Source organism: Panthera uncia, chromosome C2 (genome assembly GCF_023721935.1).
Source record: "Panthera uncia isolate 11264 chromosome C2, Puncia_PCG_1.0, whole genome shotgun sequence".
Lineage (NCBI taxonomy): Eukaryota > Metazoa > Chordata > Mammalia > Carnivora > Felidae > Panthera > Panthera uncia.
The window spans coordinates 7,829,345-7,835,717 of NC_064810.1; the positions used below are offsets into that span (position 1 = coordinate 7,829,345).

At 40.9% G+C, this 6,373-nt stretch overlaps 1 pseudogene; it reads left to right on the forward strand.

Annotated features, from left to right (window-relative positions):
• The first annotated feature begins 6,349 nt into the window (after window positions 1–6,349).
• The window catches only part of LOC125922210 (uncharacterized), a 95-nt pseudogene continuing 71 nt past the window's right edge, over window positions 6,350–6,373 (forward strand).

The following is a 6,373-nucleotide window of genomic DNA, read 5'->3' on the forward strand; positions in this document are numbered from 1 at the left end:
TTTCCCTCTCTCTCTGCCCCTTTCCCTCTCTCAAAAAATAAATAAATAAACTTAAAGTAATGTTGTATGATCCCACTTATATGATGTTTCTAGAGTAGTCAAGTTTATAGAAACAAAAACAGAATGGTGGTTGCCAGGGGCTGTTGGGAGGGGAAATGGGGAGTGGTTTCATGGATAAAGAGTTTCAGCTTTGCAAGATGAAAAAGTTCTGGAGATTGGATATACAACAGTGCTAATGTACTTAACATTTCTAAATGTTAAGTATACTTAAGTATACTGTATACTTAAAAATGGTTAAGATGGTAAAAAAAATTTATTTTTAATTTATGTATTTATTTTGAGAGAGAGAACATGCACTTATGAGCCAGGGAGGAACAGAGAGAGGGAGAGAAAGAATCCCGAGCAGGCTCCACACTGTCAGTGAAGAGCCAGAAGTGGGGTTCAGTCTCATGAACTGTGAGCTCATAACCTAGAGTGAAATCAAGAGTCGGACGCTCAACCGACTGAGCCACCCAGGCACCCCGAAGATTGAAAATTTTACGTTATGTGTATTTTACCAGAATTTAAAATTTTTTTGAAGAGAAGATTCTTAGACTGGGTGAAAACATAAAAATGCATCAAGACCATTCTGTGTCACCAGAGAAAAGGAAACTAAACAACAATGAGATATTGCTACATACTCATCAGAATGGTGAAAACCCAGAACACTGACATCACCAAATGTTGGTAAGGATGTGGAGCAGCAGAAACTCTCATTCACTGCTGGTGGGAATGCAAAGTGGTAGAGCCACTTTGAAAGGCAGTTTGGCAGTTTCTTGGAGAACTAAACATACTCTTACCATAAGATCCAGCAATTGTGTTCTTTGGTATTTACCCAAACAAATTGAAAACACGTACGCACAAAAACCCATACACAGATGTCTGCAGCAGCTTTATTCATATTTGCCAAAATTTGGAAGCAACCAAGATGTCCTTCAGCAGGCAAGCAGATAAAGTGTGGTCCATTCTGACAATGGCATATTATTCAGTGCTAACATCAGTGAGCTATTAGGCATGAAAAGACGTGAAGGAACCCCAAGTGCATATTAGTAAGTGAAAAAAAAAAAAAAGCCAATCTTAAAAGGCTATTTATGGTATGTTTCCAAATATATGACACTCTGGAAAAAGCAAAACCATGGAGATAGTAAAAAAAAAAAAAAAAAAAAAAAAATCAGAGGGGCACCTGGGTGGCTCAATCGGTTAAGTGTCTGACTCTTGATTTCAGCTCAAGTCATGATCTCACGGTCTGTGGGATTGAGCTCTGCACTGGGCTCTGGGCTGACAGCACGGAGCCTGCTTGAGATTCCCTCTCTCCCTCTCTCTCTCTGTCCCTCTCTCTTTCTCTTTCTCAAAATAAATAAGTAAACTTAAAAAAAATAAGTATGCCAGCAAATAAGACAGAAATGGAGCTGCCATTTAGGACCCACCACTGGAAGTCACATGGTAAAAATACTCAATTGGTCAAAGCCACCCCAGATCGACCGGATTCAAAGGGAAGGATAAGACCTAATCTGATGGGAAGACTAGACTGGTCACATTTTAGAATGTCTTGTCGGATGGAAGGTATTTTTGCAGCTACCTTTGGAAAACACAATGTGTGACATAAATAAAAATCAATAACAATACAGAAGATTTGAACAATGCTATTAAACAGATGCAATTAGCTTATGTAGATCCCTGCGTATACGGCTGTTAAGTACAAAATACCCACCTTCTGAAGTATTCATGGTGTCTTTACCAACAGCGATATATGCTGAGCCAGAAAGCAAATCTCAACAAATTTCAAAGGGTAAGAATTATATAGAGAATGTGTTCTGACCCGCGCGACCTGAGCCAAAACCAAGAGCCATACACTTAACCGACCGAGCCACCCAGGCGCCCCTAAGTCATGGGGGCTAAATCATGATTTTAGAAACAGCATGTATCAAAATTTGTGAACCTTCTGCATGTTGCCACGTTGTAGTAAGCGGTACCAGTCTAGCCTTCCCACTCTTCCCACTCAGAAATGGCTAGAAAACTTTAAACTATATATAAACTAAATGCTGTCAGATATCACACAATACACAGTGCTGGACTGTGAGGTCTTTAAAAAAAATTTTTAATGTTTATTTATTTTTGAGAGAGAGAGAGAGCACAGCCCATGTACGAGCAGGGGAGGGGCAGAGAGAGGAGAGAGAGAATCCCAAGCAGGCTCCATGCTGTCAGTACAGAGCCCGACAGGGGACTTGATCCCAAGACCATGAGATCATGACCTGAGCTGAAGTCAGACGCTTAACCGACTGAGCCAGCCAGGCGCACCTTATTATTATTTTTTAAATGTTTATTTATTTCGAGAGAGAGTGCAGGGGAGGGCCAGAGAAAGAGGGAGAGAGGATCCCAAGCAGGCTCCACACTGTCAGCACGGAGCCGGATGCGGGGCTTGATCCCATGAACTGTGAGGTCATGATCTGAGCCGAAACCCAAAGTGGGCCACTTAACCGACTGAGCCATCCAGGCATCCCTGTCTCTCCAATCTTGTTGCCACAATTTGCCTTGTGTCATCCCCTCTCTTATGGATCCGAGAAGAGTTGTTAACTTTTTCGTCTGTTCGGCTTTTTACTTATTAGGATGGAGTGGTGGCTTGCCAAACTTCTTACATGTAGAACCGGAAACTGTTAAGTCTCCCTCTTTCATTTCTAACACTAGTAACTTGTGTCTTTTTTCCTTGGTTGGCTTGGCTAGAGTTTGATCAGTTGTATTCATTTTTTTTTTTTTTTCAATGGTTGTATTAGAAAGAGAAAGACAGACAGTTCGTGAGTGGGGAAGGGGCAGAGAGAGACAGAGACAGAATCTGAAGCAGGCTCCCGGCTCTGAGCTGTTAGCACAGAGCCTGACGCGGGGCTTAAACCCATGAACCAAGAGATCATGACCAGGACCCAGGAGCCCCATGATAAGTTGTATTTTCATTTTTATTCAGTTTAAAATATTTTAAAATTTCTCTTGAGAATTTCTTCTTTAACCCATGTGTTATTTAGAAATGTGTTGTTTGGGGCGCCTGGGTGGCGCAGTCGGTTAAGCGTCCGACTTCAGCCAGGTCACGATCTCGCGGTCCGTGAGTTCGAGCCCCGCGTCGGGCTCTGGGCTGATGGCTTGGAGCCTGGAGCCTGTTTCCGATTCTGTGTCTCCCTCTCTCTCTGACCCTCCCCTGTTCATGCTCTGTCTCTCTCTGTCCCAAAAATAAATAAAAAACGTTGAAAAAAAAAAAAAAAAGAAATGTGTTGTTTGCTGTGTCTCCCTCTCTCCCTCTGCCCCTCCCTCCCTCTCTCTCTCTCTCAAAAATAAACATTAAAAAAAAATAAAAAGAAATGTGTTGTGTAATGCCCAGATAGTTTAGGATCTTCCAGTTATCTTTCTTTCGTTGATTTCTAGTTTAATTCCACTGTGGCCTGAGAGGACGCTTTGTATGATTTCTATTCTTTTAAATTGGTTGAGGTCTGTTTTATGGCCCAGAACATGGTCTATCTTAGTGAATGTTCCATGTCAGCTTGAGAAAAATGTGAATTCTGCTATTGCTAGATGGAGCAGTCTATAGTGGGCTTAGAAATAAACCCATACGGGGCGCCTGGGTGGCTCAGTCAGTTAAGCGTCCGATTTCACCTCAGGTCATGATCTCACGGTTCGTGAGTTCGAGCCCCGCGTCGGGCTCTGTGCTGACAGCTCAGAGCCTGGAGCCTGTTTCGGATTCTGTGTCTCCCTCTCTCTCTCTGACCCTCCCCCGTTCATGCTCTGTCTCTCTCTGTCTCAAAAAGTAAATGAACGTTAAAAAAAAAAAAAAAATTAAAAAAAAAAAAAAAGAAAGAAACCCATACAATTATACATGTTTATAAATGTGTGTCCTAAACTACTCTACTCGGGAATATTTTTGCTTGTTTTTGGTTTGGTATGTTTCTAATGTTAAGGCTTTACAATACTAAAGCAAAAAAAAAAAATTATACAAAACAAAATAAAATAAGACAAAACAAAATAAAAAACAAAACAAAAAAAGAAATAGACCCATACATGTGTGGTCAGTTGGCATAAGAGGGCAAAGACAATTTGCTGAGGAAAGAGTGGTCTTTTCAACAAATGGTGCTGGGACTCTAGACAGCCACATAGAAAAGAACGAAGTTAGAGCCCTGCCCTACACCAGGCACCAAAATTACCTCAAAATGGATCAAAGACCTGAATGTAGAAGCTAAAGTATGAAACATCTAGAAGAAAACATAGGAGTCAGAAAATCTTCATGACCTTGGATTTGGCAATGAATTCTTAGATATGACACCACAAGCACAAACAACAAAAGAAAAAACAGAGAGATTGGACTTCATCAAAATTAAAAACTTTTGTGCTCCCAAGAAAGTTATTAAGAAAGTCAAGGGGCACCTGGGCGGCTCAGTCGGTTCAGCATCTGGTCTGGATTTTGCTCAAGTCATGATCTCACGGTTTGTGAGTTCGAGCCCCACATCTGGCTCTGCACTGATAGCACAGAGCCTGCTTGGGATTCTCTCTCTCTCCTTCTCTCTGCCTCTCCCCTGCTTGCTCTCTCTCTCTCAAAATAAATAAAGTTTAAAAAAATTTAAAAAGTATTTCTTTCTGAGGGTCCTAGGCCAAAATATTCAAAGCCATTGATTTAATATCTGAAGTTATTGTCTGAACATGTTAAAATGTTTCTTACGTCTGACCTTGAGCAATTTTACCTTTTACCGTGTTCGTCTCAAACAATTATATTATATATAACTGTATTAGACTTTGTTTCACAGCCAGTTACATCTATAGAAATACAACCCATAGAAGAAATTATGGTTTGAAAAGCCTTTCTATTTTTCTTTCCTTTTTTTAAAAGTTTATTTATTTATTTTGAGAGAGAAACAGCACGAGTGGGGAAGGATAGAGAGAGAGGGAGAGAGAGAAGAATCCCAAGCAGTCTCCATGCTCTCAGTGTGGAGCCCGATAGGGGGCTCGAACCCATGAAACTGTGAGGTCATGACCCGAGCCAAAACCAAGAGTCTGACACTCAACCGACTGAGCCACGCAGGCACCCCAAGCCTTTCTGTTTTTCTTTACAATATTTAAACTCCTTTGTTGAATAGCTAGATAAAAATTTAAATACAGTTAAATATTTAACATACTTAAATGTTTTAAATATTTGAATTTCCTTAAAACATTATTTTAAGGTCTGAAATCCACAACTTAACTGACATTTACCTTGGGTTGGGGATGAGAAGTGATGGAGGGCCTGGTCTAGGTTTTACTTCTTATTAATACAACCTTGTCTATAAAGGAATACGGCTCCATGGAAAAGTGATGTCAACTATTAATTGGTTTATTGACTCGGCTATAATATTTGCTTTATTTTCTCGTGGCGTAAATATTTCATAACAAAAAGATTTTTTAATGCTGTCCTTGTAATTCTAACGTTTTAGTGCCACTTAATTCACAAACACCTGAGATGTAACTAAGGGGGTCATTAGGTTCTTGAAGGGAGAAATAGTTTTTGTTCGTTTTTTTTTTTTTAGTCTTGACGCATTTTGATGAAAAAAATGTCCTTACTATGACCTCCTGTTTCCATGAGATAGAGAGCGGGTCTTTAGTCTTTGGAAGCAGAGGAGCCCGAACTTAGACGGTAGAATACGTTGTTTTGAGTACACGTGTCATACGAGAGCAAAAGCCTACCGTGGAAAGACCAGTCAGGAGGGCAGTGTTGCAAAGTCCAATCAAAGGAAACCCCTCGCTCAATCTGAGAAGTTGTGCTGTGAAAGGAATGGACGTTCAGACACTAAAAAGGAAACTGAAGACTCCTGGTCTCGGAGGTGGGCCCTCAAATGTGTCCACGGTGTGAGAGTAACCGTGAAATCGAGACAGCAATGGGTCAGGCAAGGAGCGGACGGTCTCCTTGGGTCCTCTGACAGACAATACTTTGGCCGCCTTGAAAACGGGTAGGCCTGGAGGTGAAATGGACAGCCACACTCAAAAGGAAAACTAAATATTCCTCCTCAGATCCAACCCCCCACAAAACCCACTCTTAACCATAGTGAATATATAAAGAATCATCAGACACTCTGGAATACTCAACAGGCACCCTCCCTCCTCCTCCCTCCTACTCGCTCCTCTAAATAAGAAGGTACGCACAGATACAGTGAGCTTTTTGGAGACGTTGGAGAACTCTCAAGATGCTTTATTTTCTGACACGCATGCGTTCAACCTATTTGGAAAACGTTCTACTTAGAGCAATGTTTCTCACCCTTAAATTCACCAAATAATTTTTAATAAAATAGAAGCTACTAAGTATATTGTGCTCGCTGTGGCAGCACAAATA